At 37.6% G+C, this 18023-nt stretch overlaps 2 protein-coding genes across 4 annotated transcripts in view; one reads left to right on the top strand and one right to left on the bottom strand.

The window, feature by feature from the left end:
* The window catches only part of LOC106082284 (uncharacterized), a 290022-nt gene extending 275782 nt beyond the window's left edge, over positions 1–14240 (bottom strand). For 2 of the 3 annotated variants that reach the window (XM_013244679.2, XM_059362474.1), the window contains exon 1: positions 13804–14240. The gene's annotated coding sequence lies outside the window, so the exon portion shown is untranslated. Of the gene's footprint in view, positions 1–12958; positions 13058–13803 lie in introns of all 3 variants that reach the window. The other variant, XM_059362475.1, reaches the window with a different exon arrangement.
* The window catches only part of LOC106082285 (protein timeless homolog), a 960087-nt gene that overhangs the window by 740393 nt on the left and 201671 nt on the right, over positions 1–18023 (top strand). The window lies entirely within an intron of this gene.

Raw genomic sequence — 18023 nt, 5'->3', positions numbered from 1 at the left:
TTTGTTACCTCTTAAAAGAATTTGGAAACAATTGTGCACCAACAAATGTCCGAATATCTCAACCGGGCATCTTTGTTATCTGTTAGGCAGACTGGGTTTCGAGCAGACCACATTTGCATCAGTGTTTTTATTAAAGTTTCAGAATCCATAAGAAGTGAGATAGATGATAATAGGGTTGCTTTTCTGGTACTTGTGATCATTCCAAAGCTTTCGATTCAGTCAATCATCTGAACTTTTGTACCAAGCTGCAGAGTTTTTTAATTTCAGCAGTACGGCTGTGAAATTATTTAAGTCCTACCTTAGTAATTGGCTGCAATCCGTGTGCATTGGAAATAGAAAATCAAAGCCGCTTTCCGCGTCATAGGCGGGCGTGCTAACCTCTGCACCACGCTGGCCTAAATGAGCTACGGACTAAAAAAATCTAAATGAGTCTGTTTAAAAAAATCTAGACTGTCACCCTCACCTTACCTAAGCGCACTTCTGAGGGTAATTTGAGTTGCCCTAACTTTGCCTCACTCTAACCTTACCTAAGCGCACTTCTGAGGGCAATTTGAGTTGCTTTTTGAGACTTACATCTCTTACAGTTTTGGTATGTGACTTTTTGACTTGTATTCTATTTTTTTGTGGTGTTCAGGGGATATAGGGATATTCACTTGTTAGTCACTCGAATCCTATCTGTCCGACTGTCGAATTTGCGTTGTGCGAATCGTTTGGGGATTGTAAGGTGCAATATCAGTTTATATTTAGCCGCTTTATTTGTCTAATTGCTCTTCTTGAAAGCTGTGGGAGAATATCGGGGGCCCTGACACTATACTATATATCCCATGAACATTTCATTAAGGAACAGGGGATACTTTTCTCATATCAATGAGTGCAGTTCGATTAAAGTTTAAGCTCAATGATTAGGGGCCCCCTTTTTTATGCTGAGTCCGAACGGCGTGCCGCATGGCGACACCACATGGTAGAGAAGTTTTTACTTGGCAGGATACCTTACAAATGTAGCCAGCTTTAGTAAAGGGATAACAACCGCTGAAAATTTTGTTGATTTTCACGCAGGGATTTGAACCCAGCCATTCGGCGTCATGGGCGGACATGGTAACCTCTGAGCCACAGGCCACCGTGGCTCATTTAGGTCTTATATAGTGCCGATCGCTATATATGTTTGTTGGGGAGTTTTGGGGATGGGGCGTTATCCCTAGGGCTTCTATCAATGGATTACAAATTTGCCTATGGACGTTCCGTTAGGTTAGGTTGAAAAGAGGATTAGTTAAGAATTCCGTGCTACTTACAAAATCCTTAATTGTTTCCCATACAATGCCACATTCTGTTAAGGAACAGGGGGAGAAATTTTCATATATCAATGAGTGCAGTTTAAGCTCAACGAGTCCCTACGGCGTGCTGCAGTGCGACACCTTTGTGGGGAGAAATGTTTACTGTCAATGTACAATCAAAAATTGCAAAAGATTGGGATTCTTTGTCTTCGGTTAGCGTTATATATAAAGGGCCCAAAAATGTTAATCCTGAGAACTATTTCGGAAGTATATTCACCATTGCTACACCATAACTAGGAATATCCCACACTTCTGAAAGGCTGAAGCTTGTCTCGAAAGAGATATGAATACATCATGAAAAAAATTATACTCACCCTTACTTACATGCAAACAAAAATTGAGATTTTGTGAAATCTTTGTGCAAGACAGAGAATACACTTTCGGTCCAAAACGTACCTATTTAATACCTTTTCAATATTAATATTTTCCATCCCTGTACTCCATATTATTTTTTTTTTATTCCAGATATTTTTTATGCAACAATACTGTGTGTACATATGCTTGGGATTAAATGTTCATGTTGCATTTCATAAAACATTGAAAGAATTTGGAGTTTATTATTATTTGATAGAAACCGGCCATAAATTAAAAACAAATTTAGTATTTCAAAAATTTATTATTTGTATTGAGTCCGCCATGATTTAATTTTCTTCATCTATCCTTTCGTTTCTTTTCATTCCCAAAATCAGTCTTTGAAAACCCGAGTTTGAATTTAAAAATTGGTAAGGGGTTAGAAAATTAACTCTGTGCAAATAAAACTAACTTTACATGACCATAGCAATAGCAATTTTACTTAAACTAATTTCTTTGGAATAAACAAGTTCTTTACCAAACCTGGGTAAAAGCATATTACCGTCGATGATACCTCTTCTGAAACATACTACCAAATGAACTTTTTAAAAGAATTAGGATTTTAGTTCAATATCAGCCCTGTTCTGAATAACAATTCTGAGTTTTTCCCTACCCCATGGCCCTTATTCTGAATAATTATTCCCTAGGAGTTTTTTCCCAGCTCCCTTTTCCTTATTCTTCGAAAAACGAAAATATCTCCCAGGGAAAAGTAGGTATTCTGAATCGAAATTAAAGGGAGAATGAGATGATAAAATTTGTAAAAAATTTTTACAATTTATTTTGTACAAAAGTTATTTTTCACTTTTTCATCAGAAATTTTGTTGGTTCTCCCGGTTTAAACATTTCATCTCGTAGAAGGTTCGCATAAGTCAATTTTATTTACAATTAAAGACGATAATTCTAGAATTGGTATATGAATATAGGTATCGAAACATGGGGTTCATATTTTAATTTTCTTAGACCCCTATGTATAAAGAGATGTCGCTAAGTGTCACGCTGTTCGGAGTCGCTTACAAAAAGGTAGTTCCTTATTATTGAGCTTAAAATAGAATCGCGTAGCACTCCATGATATGCAAGAAGTCTTCTGCCTGTTCCTAAATAGAATGTTCCTGGGCTTTTCAATTATTCAAAAATTCTTTGTGCCACATTTGGCAACATTTTCTTCACATGAATATGAAGAAATCCTTAAATCGCTTTTCCAATATGTCCAGCAGCTGTCCCAATCAATAAGAAAAGCGGCCGGCGCTCGGAAATGTCAGTTACATCTTCAAGTTTTAGCTCCATAAAAGTAGACTTTTAGATAGATCAGGCAGACCACCACAGCATCCATGACGACGAAGTAGAAGCAACCTCTTTACTACTCACTAAGGTAGTTCTGCTCATGAACGATCCGGTAGATTCAACCATCTTTACTCCTTTTGAAAAGGGAAATCTTTTCAAAAAAAAAAAAAAAAATAATAGGCAAATGTTTAGCCATAAAAAGCAGCTGAAACAAAACAACCGATTTCAAAAATTCAAAATTCCCTCCCCCCAAACTTTTCTTTTCCCAATATAATCAGTATAGTCGGATTTTATTCTAGGGGGAGAAATTAATTCTCTGGGAGTTTATTCCCAGGGAGTTTTCAGAATTGGGCTGCATTTGTAACTAAAATGTTAATAATTTCCATTTCTTGAGTTCACAATAGAAAGTGTGGAAGAAAGTAAGTTAGATGGTGCACCCAGAGAAATCTTTGTTTGGAATTCGATTATAAGAACAAAAAATTAATAATCTTAAACAATTTCAATTGTTTGAACCACAGTTTGGTTATTTTCATAGTTTAGTAACTATCTTATCCACGATACAATAAAAAGGATTAAAAGAAGATGTTAGTTACCAATATATAAGTTCCATCAATCATTTCCATAAAAAATTATTTTGTTTCTGCCAATTGTCTCAAAAACGTTTTATTTTCTGCAGTACCATCAAAGAGTAAGCATAACACCCTTACGGTAGATTTGCTAATTACCCTACCGGTAGTTGTGCTAACTGCCATACCGGAGTTGTACTAACCTCTTACCTCTTGTGCTAACTATCCTTCTGGCAGTTAGTACCACATATAAAATGTTCAAATGCTACTGAAGAATTCGGAATCCGAGGTTCGATTCCCCCGGCAGACCAAGTTTTTCTTTTCTTTTCTTTAAACTATTGGGTTGCCCAAAAAGTAATTGCGGATTTTTTAAAAGAAAGTAAATGCATTTTTAATAAAGCTTAGAATGAACTTTAATCAAATATACTTTTTTTACACTTTTTTTCTAAAGCAAGCTAAAAGTAACAGCTGATAGCTGACAGAAGAAAGAATGCAATTACAGAGTCACAAGCTGTGAAAAATTTGTCAACGCCGACTATATGAAAAATCCGCAATTACTTTTTGGGCAATCCAATAATTTAAGAAAACTCGGCTTAAAAAATATGTTTTTGTTATTAAACATTTTCTTAAAAATGTATTCTACACTTTTTTTTTAATTTTAATTTAATTGAGAAACTTATTACCGTACAGTAATCCTTATTGACCTGTATCATCATTAAGAAAATGATGTCGGTAGGCTAGAGGATGCGTGAAAGACTACTAAATATATCATCACGAGTTAAAATCTCCGTTCGACCACCGAAAAGACTAATAGAATTAATTTTAAAGCGTAATAAGTCGAGAGAGGAAACCCCGAGGGAGAGCACCAGCAAACAGAAAAGAACGAATAAGCGCAGGACACCCGAAAGACGACACACGGCTTAAAGCAATTTTTATTTTTGGTAGCATTACATAAACTAGACAATAACCTCAACACCAACGTTGGTTGTCACAACAGCAAAGTTGCGGTTGGCAAAAAAATTGGTTGAGGCAACAAATCTGTTTTCTGGGTGTGTTGATTTTGATGACTTTGACATTGTCCGAGATTCGAACTCGAGACTTTTGTATTGAAAAGCAGAATCACATGCTCTATTCCACTTATGATACATTGTGTCTTTAAATAGAAATGTTAATCAAAAAAGCATGAACATCTTTGATGAAAAAGAGTTCGAAAATGTTTTGTTTTTCTATTGTTAGAAAATATTAAAAAGCGAAATTAGTGTCAAATTCAAACAATAGTGATGAGGATGATAGGTGCTTTGGGGTAGGTTGCATATAACGGGAGTTGAAACTTGGTACTTATAAATGGCACAATGGGGTAAGATAAAATATTGATACTCTTTTGAACGAAATTTCACTTTCCTTTGGTAATAGATTTATTGGAAAGTCATTTATTTTGCGGCTAGGTAGTGCTCTATGCTATAAAGGACCAATTTTTATAACCACCACCGAAATCATGGGGGTATACTCATTTTGTCATTCCGTTTGCAACATATCGAAATATCCATTTCCGACCCTCTATTATATATATATTCTTGATCAGCGTAAAAACGTGTGTCGTTTTTTGTCCATAAGCAGGTTAAGTTCGAAGATGGGCTATATCGGACTATATCTTAATATAGCCCCCATATATACCCATTCGCCGATTTAGGTTTTTAGGCCCATAAAAGCCACATTTATTATCCGATTTTGCTGAAATTTAGGACGGTGAGTTGCGTTAGGCCCTTCGATATTCTTCTTCAATTTGGCTCAGATCGCTCCAGATTTGGATATAGCTGCCATATAGACCGATCTCTCGCATTTAAGGCGCATTTATTGTCAGATGTCGCCGAAATTTGGGACAATGAGTTGTGTTCGGCCCTGCCGAACTTAACGCATTTTTACTTGTTTTTTTTTTACTAGAAAGTTTATTTGCCCAACTCAAGCAAAAATTTTGCACTTTTTTGCCAATGGGTTAAAAAGGCACAATGGCGGAAATTGAAGCTTTACAACAAAATGTCCCAAATGTATTAATAAAACTGTATTAAACCCGATTCCAAACTAGCGCCAAAAGTCGCGCCCATTTTCTATTTCTATTCATTTTATTATAAAATTGATTGTACAGTGGCACAGGTATGTCTGCATACCTTTTCTTAAATATCAGTTTCGTAAACTGGTGGTTAGGATTAGATCTTACCATGACACATTTACCGACTATGGTTATTTCATTTATTTTTCATTTCATTTTCATTTATCATTCTATTGCCAAATTTTGACAAAATATAACCTTTCATTTTGTCTAAAAACAGATATACCTGCAAAAATTTTTTCGATTAGACATGATGAGTTTATAGAAATTATTTTTTTTTTGAAAAATTGGAAGCTACGTGTGACCCTATGACTGCGAAAAAGTTATACTGTATATATTTATATCTGTGGAAACTTGTTTAATATACCTACCTAGTTGATCATTCGCAGACTACAAGATTTTTACGACATCTTGGAATGTTGTTGACGAAAGAAACTGAAAGACATGCAGACTGCCGCCAAAAACCACTATACCTAAACACACATCAAAAGTATTGATTTGTTCAATCATTTTCTTTGGATTGTCATATCTGCTGTTTTCACTTAGAGATCAAGCAAAGCTAAATATATTTCTGCTCTAACTAGTGGTTGACTATGCACACATGACCCAAATCAATCTTAGCTAAGGAAAGCAGTCTCATCGACTTGTTTTTGATTGATTAATGCCTATTGTAGGAGTGTACAACAATCACTCCATTACTTGATTAGGTTAAAATAGAAGTTCAAATTTAGTTAATTTCCTTGGGCATATTATTGGGAAAAGGTTGAGGCTGCAAGGATTATAAAGTTATCGATCAAATAGTTTCAATACAGCAAATCTACCAATATGATAAAGCGAATGATTACACAACGGCATTCATAAATCCTCTACAGCAACTCAACTATTGAGAATCGTTAGGCAAATTTTAACAGTTAAATGTATGTTAAATAAGTACAAACTGATTTACAACAGCTTATATACTTGCGGCTCGTTGCAATAACAGCGGTTGTTACGCAAACCGAATATTTGAATGCAATGTCCTTTACTTTTTTTTTAAATTATGAAGTTGAAAAAAAGATAAACTGACAAAAAAACTACCTATGTCGTAAATACATAAAGAAAAATATATCTGTTTATGTTTGGCAGTCTGCCATCAGACTCACTTAGACGTTTTCGACCATTGTGATACCACAGGAACAGGAAGAATGAATATGCCTTCTAGTTCCTGCCGTCGAACCATGCAGATCGCTTTAAAAAGCGCAGTAGCACAGCCTCCTCTTTGTGACCATCTATCATTCGTTGACTTTCGGGCCTGGTCCTGAAAGATTAGCTTACATGTCGCTAGAGGCATACCCACAGATTCCAGTATCCCTGGAATGTGTAGGGTAGATCCCAGTCTCGCTCGCCCCGGCACCCAGAACAGGTGGATTTTGAACTGTTCAGCCATGTCGTTGCGAGATCTGCGACAGTCGAGGGCGGTTTTTGTGTTTAGAAACATGTTCTCTAGGGATTTAATGGCTGCCTGGCTGTATGAGAAGATATTTATGCCAATCGTAAATGATATTATATCTTAGCCATTCCACCACTTCCTTAATTGCAAGAATCTCTGCTTGATACACACTGCAGTGGTGGGGTAACCTTTTTGATATGACCAGTTCTAGATCTTTAGAGTACACCCCAAAGCCCACCTGGTCGTTTAGATTGGAATCATCCGTATAGAAGTCCATGTAACTTCTGTTACCAGGGATATCGTAGTTCCAATTGGTTCTATCAGGAATAGTGGTACAGTAATTTTTATCAAAAAGCGACTCAGGTAATTGTATCATGGATAACACAGTGTCCGTAGCCGTCACGTGACCAATGAGAAAGCTTCCTTAACCTCCCGGCAGTGATCGCAGCAATTTGTCTAGCCACAATGTACAGAGGCATAAGATGTAGCATTAAATTCAATGCATCAGATGGTGTCGTCCTCAGTGCGGCTGTGATGCACAAACAAGCTATCCTTTGGATCCGGTTAAGTATTGAGCAGTTAGTGGACTTTTGAAGCGCCGTCCACCAGACCACAACACCATATAGAATTATAAGTCTGACAACTGCAGTATATACCCAATGCATGACACGTGGTTAAAACCCCAAACTTTTGCCAATGGCCATTTTGCAAGTGTATAGGGCAAGAATGGCCTTTCTTGCCCTTTCCAAAATGTTGTATTTGTACAGGTTCCACAGTAGGCAACTTGTATCTCCTGCTGAAAAGAACTACTTCTGTATTGCACGGATTTATACCTAGACCACTTTCGGTAGCCCACTTTGCTGTTTCGCGTAGAGCTTCCTGAAGTAAATCTCTTAGAGTGCTGGGAAACTTTCCCCTAACCGCAATTGCCACGTCGTCTCTTCCAGAGACAATAATATATTGTTAATGGCTATATTCCAATGTAGAGGAGACAGTACACCTCCTTGAGATAACCCAGTTTTGTAGATCCACAGATCCCAAGTCTGCCGTAATGCATCTTTTAGTAAGTAAGTTATTAATGAGCTTTCTTACGGTAGAGTTGATGCCTTGATTCCTTGACAGTGAGCGAACTCTTTATGTAGCCGAATAGGTCGTGAAGGGCTATTTCAGTGGATTTGCCTTTACTATATACATGCTGCTGCCGCTACAAGCGATATCAAGGGATCTTTGCCCTAAGATATATTTCCATCAACCTCTCAAGAGTTTTCAGCATAAAGAACGACAGACCAATAGGACGAAAATCTATCGACTTCGTGTGGCAGGGTCTCGAGAACCGAATTTTCCTTAGCCTAGAGTCCTCAGATGTATCTTTCACGGAGCTGCAGAATTCCATTTAGGATTTGCTCCGAGCCTTTCTCAGCTCGCCCTTATATTTTCTTGGCTCAGCCTTATAGATGTCCCAATCGTGTGGTGCTCTTGTGGCTTTTGCTCTGTTGAAGAGTTTTCTGCAGTCCTTCCTTAGACCAACCAGCTCGGGGGTCCACCATGGCGGTCGCTGTTTAATCAAAATAAAAAAGATGAAAAAAATAGTTGGAAACACAAAATGGTATTAAAAGCAAGTTAAAATCTTCTTTTTGCAGCCAAGAAATACCATTTTTTACTCTATACCGTCATAACTCGCCCTTACGTATAACTTAAACACATGTCGTTTAGAGAGACAAGTAAATCGCTGATTATTCGTCTATTATGCTTTACTTATCCATAGTTTTCAGTTAAGCAAGGTAAAGAAATCAATTGTATTGTTCTTAGTCAGATGAAAGCAACTCCAAATTAAATTAACATATAGTGTGATAGCAGCTTAAGCGTAAAACAACGACAGTTCTTCATGTGAAAAGACGATAAAATTACCACCCTTTAGGCGTAGTTCGAATAAGTAAAATTAGTTTACAGTTAAGCAATAAGACATTCGCGAATTCGAATGTTTATGAAATAACATTAGTTGAAAAGAAGCGATGCTAGCGGAACATTTTAGAAGTCGGAAAGGATGTAGTGTTTATTGACATTTGTCTTAAATCTCTGGATGTGATAGTGGTTGGGAAAAACATTAGCAGGAAGTCGATTCCAAAAACGAACGATTCGGGCGAATTTTCGGGTCCGCTGGCCAAACAACTATGAACGGTTATGAGTTCCTAGAACTTCTAGTATATTTGCTAAGCATCCTTACTTTAGAAACAAGAAGACGAATATCAGATGAACACACATCATGAAAACTCCGATAGAAGTTGGATACTCTACTGTCTCTAATCAACGCCATCGCTCTCCTCTGCACAGGGTCCAGTAGCTCCAAGGATGATTTTGAAGCTCCAGCCCCTACGTGTGAGTTGTACTCCATTTTCGGCATTATGAAAGTGGTACGGATGTTAAGAAGATTAGAAGGAGTGAAGTAATTTTTGGACCGTTTAAGGAAGCCTAAGTACTTGAATGCTTCTTTCGACACTACGAATGCATGTTCAGCCCAACGGGCATTACATTGTATTTGCATGCCCAGATTATCAAGAACTTCTGATTGCTCAACATATATACCGTTGATAGACAGAGATGATCGTAAAGGGTCAGCGAATCGTTTGTGTGACAAAACAACATCACAGAGTCTTCGTGCATTAAAATCGAATCGATTCATTCGACCCCACTCAGAAATCCTGGTAGAGTGTATCGTCCGTAGACCGCCTCTAGTCCTCAACCTCTCGAAGAATCGGCCTGTGGTCGAATGAGTACGAGTGACATAGATTCGTATCATCCGCAAATGAGTAGATCGGTTTCGCTATCTTACTCAACAGATTGTTGATGAAAGTAAGAAAAAAAGATGGAGAAAGGACAGAACCCTGGGGTATACCTGCGGTCAATTTATGCTCATTGAATGAGAACACATCTATGACTACTCGTATACTGCGATCTCCGAGAAAGCTCGAAATAAATCGAACAAAGTCATTTCCAACACCAAATGCGACAAACGTTGATAGTAGTGCACCGTGGCAGACCCTATAAAATGCCTAGGAGATATCCAAAACCACAACCTTACTCTCACAAAACTAGTGAATTGTGCGACTCCAACGTTCCGACAGAATTGACATGAGGTCGTCCGTAGAGCGATTTCTACGGAACCCATACTGTTGGTCGCTAAGAGGGCCATTAGACTCTAAATAGCTCACAAGTTGGTGAATAACCGTGCTCCCCATAACCTTAGAGAGAGCGGAGAATGTCACAATTGGCCGGGCGCCGGGAAGGCTCCATACGGTTGAATAGGTTGCTTAATGGACGAGCAATCTTCGTAGAACACTTGCGCAAGACAAGTGTTGATACGCCATTCGGGCCAGGGGATTTATTTACGTCGAGATTCTCAAGAAACCTTTTAACTCTACAAATTCGAAAAAAAATATCTGCGGCATGATGCTAAGTACATTTTCGATTAACAGGAGTGGTTGATTGCTATTCGACAGGGAAGTGTTCTCTGCAATAGGCCAATAAAAATAGAAAATAATTTATTTGTCTTTTAAATTATTGGTGCTAGTTTTAAGATTTTTCTAAAAGCGTTTGGATATTAACACGTCTTGTGCCATTATGGAGATACATCTAAGCCAGTTATCGTCTTGCTATGCACTCTTAATATGAAAAGGCAATTCCCTAATCGTATTTCTATTTATGCCCTATGTGGGTTCCACTGTACGTTGCCCGCGCCCCTCAACTTGTATTACCTTGAGAGGCTTCACATTCATCAAGTTTATTGATAGCAGCCCTCTGACTCCTACGGGCAAGACGTCTACCCTTTCATTCCCCTTTACTCCGCTATAGCCCGGAACCAAGTCGATGTGGATTTTGCCATGTTCAGGGAAGGTAAAAAGTGCAAGGTAGTGCAGTACTTCACCATCTTGATTGTTATCTCCCTATTCGACTACTTACTGTTCATAAAACATTCGCCCTCGGCGTTCTTGCATCAACACTACACCATCTTAAGTTATTGGCACTAGTTTGTAAGACTTTTTGAAATATTACTATAATGTCAAGTTTAGAGAAGGCATCAATTGCTTCCTTACACTCTACCACCTTGGTCGTTATCCCCTAAAATCCGTTACTCACTGCACAATCTGTCCTTCAAATCGTGCTATCTGACGCATTCTTGCTATAGTCAGCAAGAGAAAACAGCACTCGGTCTCTGGGTTCTTAGTATAGGTGCCTAGTTGACAAAGTATTTCGCACTCCATTACAACTATTGTTGTTGTTGTCGATACATTTGTTAGTGGTGCTCCTCAAGCTTCATAGTTGAGCAAGTTTGTACGACCGATCGCCGCGGGAACGTTATAGCCATTACTTATTTAAAGTCGGCAAATACTCGCCTTCTAATATCGAGTATCACAGGCAGTCAGTATTTAAGCAAGAGCCGTTGCCGGGCGGCCTCTCACTGAGAAACTCCACTCGATATAGCTGGATGTCCGCGACTGCAGTTGCAAATCACACAAATCGGAGCTTAGAGTTCCAACCTGAGTGGTGCTCAAAGACTCCCCGTGCCGTAATGAATCGATTTATTAGTTCTCATCGCCTCGCCTAGCCGAGACAACATGTTCTCTGAACCTGTCGAATATTCCTGTTAGAGAGTTGTCGACATCGTTATGTTATTTTGAGTATCACAAGCCAAGCGAGAGCAACTCTACCTGGATCCCTCTTATAAATTCAGGAGTTAACATGTTAAAAATTGGCGATTAAGCTGAAATTTTGAACGCAGAGTTCACTAATGCTCTCACACAGCCAAATCAAACACCGCACAGATATGGCTTCAAATCTTTTTTTCTGCTTTGTATTCGTAAAAACCGTACATATAGCCCAAGATCCAATAAAATATGGAATTCTATATAATCTGATTCAATTAGATATCATAAAATATAATTGAATGTGTATCTCCCTAGTAAAATTGTTGGAAACTAGTGACAGATTTGAGATCAAATTTTATTTTATTAGATATAAAGTGATCCAATTATATCCGATGACAGATATAATTGGATCCTACCATATCAATTTTCTTATTCGGGCAGGGACTAATTTGAGATAAAATTGTATCAAATTATATCAAATTGTATCCCAAGAACCAATTTTATATAACACCAGTTATAATAAGGTCTGATCATATCAACTTTCCTTTCCTCGGTATGGAAACGGAAATTTTTCTATCAAATTTTTCCGTAGGCAACCAACCGCAATCCCTAATGGACCCATTAACTAAACCCATAATTTCTTGAGTTGAAAATGTAGCATTTTGAGTTGTTCGATTACTTGACAAGTCAAGATTGATCTAAAAAGGATCAATAAAGTGTTCATACTTCAATGAACCTTAATTTTCTAATCGAACCAGCATATTCCCGGTAAGTGTCAGGATACACAAAATACGTACGTGCGTGAGTCGATCTATCCGAATGTCTGCAAACAACGTATTTTTCTGATCGATGTACAAGTCACATTTATTATTCAATTACATTGAAATTTGACACACATGTCTTTATTGGCCACAGGACGAAAACTAATGCAATTAGCAAAAAGTGCTTCAAACACAATTTGTAGACATAAAGCCACCTATTTGGCATGTTTTTGTGTACAAATTCCTAGCTTTTTGTTCATTTAAAGAAATACCATGCTATAAAACGAAACTCTAAAGAGTCATTGTAGCCCAATAGCGGGTATTAGGTAAAAGTTTAGAAGTTTTCAGAGACGATCACTAGTCCAGATTTGCAGTAATTTTTGGCTATTTTATTTACTTAACTGATATCGGAAGGAGATATTTGTGCTCCTTAAAATTGCAAAAACTCCAAGTTTAGTTAAAGTTATTTCAAAATGTTCAATTTCTTACCAATTTCTTAAGACAATGCTGGCAAAATTGTTCAAAATACTTTTAAATTGGTATTTGTGTACTTTCAAAGTCTTGTCTTCATGCCATGTCTGCTGCTGACTAAAAAAATTAATGACAAACGTAATTATTCATGCATTTAAAATAATCCCGTTTAAGATTTCTCGAAAAGAGTCAACACTGAACTTGATGAAAGTGAAGATGTGTGGCAAAACACGTTAACACTTTGTCTTAACGAAGCCGTCACACTCTGTTTTCCCTCAAATGGGATTGTCTTAATATTGTTATGGTTTTATGATTGTTGCTTCGTTGTTTCTGAGAATTTGTATAAATTAGCCATATTCACTTGCAAAAGAATATTTAATTTGTTGACGTTATTTCGTTTGATATTTTTTGCGGTGCCTTGTTTCCTTTGCAATATTGTTTTTGTTTTTTTTTTTTTTTTTTAATGTGCAACCCTATTGAATTAACACAAAGATTTCACAAAATCAAAGCCTACTTTTGGGGATTTATGCAAAGTTGTCGGTCTGCCATTAATTCCCCAAGCAATTTGTTTTTCTTTGTTATTTTCTCTTGTGTGTTGCTTTCTTTTGCCGGCTAAGGAAAGAACATTCCTTTACACAAGAATAGTACTCTGTGCGCGAATGCCCACGAAACAAGAACATTCACCCATAAACAAACACACACACACACACTCACACACATACGCATTCGAACACACACACTGAACACACCTTTAAGAATGTAAATCTCTTAAGTAATTTTCTTGATGCTGATGAGACATCCTAAAAGTATGCCATAAATTTTAAGAAAATATCAAAAATATGCTATGTTAGAGGATTAATTACTTTTAGATTATATTACGCCGCTCGGCTATGCCACACTTAAATGTTGTTTAATCACTGTTGCTGTTGCCGTTGCAGACTTTTTCGATTAATTATTTTCTTGTTTATTTTTCAATTAATTTGTGGTGCTAGTTCCTTAAATAAAACTTTTCACTTTTCCTTTGAGAATTTTTGTATTTTTTAATTGGTTTGATATTTTTGTGATTTGAATACAACACTTAAGAGTCTCTCTCTTTTCTTGTTTCGAAGAAAAATGAAAACGGTAGCTTTGAAAGCGGATACTTCGTTATTCCTTTTGTGAAGGAATTTTTTTAATGGAGAAAGTTTTTCACGCGTTCTATAGCGTTGACATGCGGTGCTGACGGTTGTACATTTAGCTGAAGACTAAATGTTCAGCCTCTTTGGGACCAGTTTAAATATACTCAAATCCGTTTTTGTTTTGTGGAGCACCGTGTATCTCCCGTATATGTTGGTGACAGGCCAACTTACAATAACATTGTTGCATTCCTTTTGCTTGGGATTGTTCCCAGTTACATCAGTAGCACTGGTGGGTGTTCATTTCTCCCGGCTAGGATTGCTTCGGCGCTTTGCAGACGGATAAAATGTCAACTCTCTGTTATCCGTCGTAAGTTCATTTGCTCGCTCTCTCCCGCTCTCTCGCTGCCAGTGCTCTCTCTTAGCAAGAGTTCATTTTGTCTATGCTGCTTGTTGTCCTTGAGTATTGTGTACACAAATAGTTATTATTGTCCTGCCTGTCTCTCCGTGGCCGGTGGTCGCTCGGTCGGCTGGTTGGCTTAATGGCTGTGCGGCTCGCTGGTTCCTGGTGTTTGATGGCTGGCTGGCTGGCTATGCGCTTGGATATTCATAAACAATATTTTTGTTGTTATCCTTTATTTCGAAATATGATTTTGTTTTTGCTTTATTTGATTATCACTGTGCTTTTGTTGTTTACGTTCTTTGTTTTCGACCCTCTTCCCAAGCTTTTGGATTTCGTTTTGTAGCCTTGGTTGTTTTTCATCACCTGTTAGCATTGACTGTTGTTGTGGTGGGTAAGTCGGTTAGTTTGTCGGTTGGTTGGGCGGGCGGTTGCTGTGGCTTTTCATTATTATGTCTCTTGTTTTACGCCAGCAAGGTCCTTGAAAGGAATGCACGCAAATTGCGAAACTTCAAGTTTCCGTTTCTTTTTGCAACAAAAGGCAGCACTATTTTGTGTTCTATCGTATAGATACAGGTAGCCAGTTTACAAACATCTATCAAAGGAAGCCATTGCGAGAACATATGTACACATATAAAAGACTAAAGACTAAAAGAGAAAATAATTTCGCTTGTAAATTGCTACAATATTAGCGTAGTTCTATTGTAAGACTGGACTCCCTGGAAACATGGTAAATTTGAATTGAAGCTCTGAAATAGTTACATTGTTTTTTGCGAGTGTGTACTAAAGAAGTCATAGATGAAGCTGGTAAGTGTCGACGACGATAGGGTAGGGTATTGTAACTTTGTGCATTTTCTTGCAACACCAAAATAGAGAAGATATAGACATTACCTTTATACATATAGCCTCCGAATCAATTTATGTACCTTCCACATTTTCCAAAATTTTTAATAGATACAGAAGAAGACAAAGATCTATTTAAATATAAAATACTTGCTTACCCAGTGCGTTTCACTACACCATTGAATGGCGTTTTGAAAATAGAATATTCTTTAAATAATTTATAGATGATCAAGACATGTGGGCTATGTTTTGTGAAATTTGTTTCGTAACATATTAAAAGATCCACAGGTCCTGTTCCAGTCTCAATTTCACTAAAATATAAGAGTGAAAGACCTCTATCGAAGTCCTACTTTTTTTTTTAATCTACTGTCAGCGACCTATTATTAGTGTCCCATATTATCCCGATCATCCTACCAGACATGATCGGGACCAGACACTTGGTTCATGATATTTATACCTGCTTCGTAGTATACTCGTTAATGCCTTTCATTTGAGTCCCATATTGTCATGGTCGGTAAATATGTCCGATTTAGGGGTGTTTGATATCCAAATGTGGGATCACATTTCTGGGGGTCCACCCCTTCTCCAAAATACCACCCAAACAGGACTTAACTTAACTGACCATGGGAATGTGGGTCTTCAATAAAAGGTATTTGAGTGTAGAATTCAAATCTGATATCCAAATATGGGACCAAGTGTTTGGGAGGCCGCCTCTCCCCAAAAACCTCCCCCAAAGGGGACAAATTTACGACCATAGCAATATGGGGCTCAAATGAAAGGTCTTTGGGAGTAAAGCACGAATTTGATATCAATATTCGGGAAAAGTGTCTATGGGGCCACTCCACCCCCACAACACCACCCAAATAGGACGTATTTGCTGACTATTGCAATATGAGGCTCAAATAAGAGTGTTTTTAGAGTATAACACGAATCCGATATATATTTTCAAGGCCAACTCACTGAGTGGGCGCCCATCTCCCAAAACACCCCTCAAGCCGGTCATGTTTTCCGACTATGGAAATATGGAGCTCAAGTTAATGCCATTTGGAAGTAGACCACGTATCTGATATCAACATTAGGGACCAACTGTCTAGGGGACGTCCCACCACCATAACATCCCCCAAATAGGACATATTTGCTCACCAAGACAATTTGTAACTCTTGTAACTAAAGAGCTAAATGTAACTAAATTTTTATAGTTTTTTGAGCCAATACCCCAAACTAGACATATTTGCTGACTTTTGCAATAAGGAGTTTAAATGAGATTAGAAAACGAATTTGATATCCAATTTTGAGGCCAATGGCAATATGGGCTTTAAATAAATGGTGATTTTTTAGCTATTATCTTTTTGGAAACACTGGATTTAACAGCCGACGCATGTTTCGTGTTTTGTTTCACATTTAAGCATCTTCAGTTTGTTATATAATTTAACCACGAATCGTCTTACAAACAAACAACGCTTGAAAATTATTGAATTTTATTATCAAAATGCGAGCTCTGTTAAGAAAGTTCATCGCGCGCTTCTTCCATTGAGCGTCAAAGCCCATTTTTGGCTCAATGGGTACGTAAATAAGCAAAATTGTCGATTTTGGAGTGAAGATCAGCCAGAAGTATTGCAAGAACTAACAATGCATCCAGAAAAAGTCACAAAGGTGCGGTTTATGGGCTGGTGACATCATTGGTCCGTACTTTGCGAAATGATATCCATTTTTGCCTAAAATGCAAGAGCTTGATTTGCGTAACAATGGACTTATTGGAAGGCGAGAGATTTAGGGCGCAGCAACGGAAAATAATTTGCATGAAATAGTCCTTAAACATTAAATTGTATGGACGGTACTATCGACTCAAATAAAGATTTCATGCATTTTAAAATTTTAAGTTTTTTTTTTAATATTTCTAAAGCTCTCAAAAAATCTCCCTTAATTAGATTCGTATTTTTCTCTCAAACATCTTTCGTTTGAGTCCCATATTGTCCCGTTCGGTGTACATGTCTATTTGGGGCATCATTTTGGGGTAGGTCGACCCGACTGGAAAGTACCCCAAATGTTTATATAAGTTTCATATTCTAATTTCAAGTACCTTTCGTTTGAATCTCATATTGTCCCAGTCATCCTACATTTGCGTCCATATTTCGCTTAAATCAGTCCACCAACCCACTAGATCTGGTGTTTTTTGAAAATTGCGTTTAGGAGGAGGGTCCGCTCCCCCTTTATCAATCGTTATACTCTTTAATACCTTTAGTTTGAGTTCCATATTGTCTCGTTCGGTGTGCATGTCAATTTAGGACATAGTTTTGGGATAGCCGGCTCACCTGGGAATCCAAACTTTTCGTATTCTACTCTTAAGTACCGTTTGTTTGAATCCCATATTGTCCGAATTGGCTTACATATCCGCTTGGGGTGTCTTTTGAAGTGGGACGGCACTTGGCCCCAAATTTTTATATGCGTTTAGTATTCTACTTCCGACTACTTTTAATTTGCCCAAATCGCTTAGGAAATTTGGAGGAATAATTGAGCCCTGCTTCAAAAGCTTTCTCTTCACCGTACTCAATGCTGATTAAGTTACATGGCGTAACAGAAATCATGATACACTAGCCTGTCAAAGTGTTTTGAATAACAACACACAACTTGCTCAACTTTGCTATGCTATTCTTTGAATTGAACGCATTGAATATGATCTCGAGCTGTAAGATGTTTGAAAAATCATGGTAAAATTTTTAAACCA

Source organism: Stomoxys calcitrans, chromosome 2 (assembly GCF_963082655.1).
Source record: "Stomoxys calcitrans chromosome 2, idStoCalc2.1, whole genome shotgun sequence".
Taxonomy (NCBI): Eukaryota; Metazoa; Arthropoda; class Insecta; order Diptera; family Muscidae; genus Stomoxys; species Stomoxys calcitrans.
This window is presented reverse-complemented; position numbering and strand designations above follow the sequence as displayed.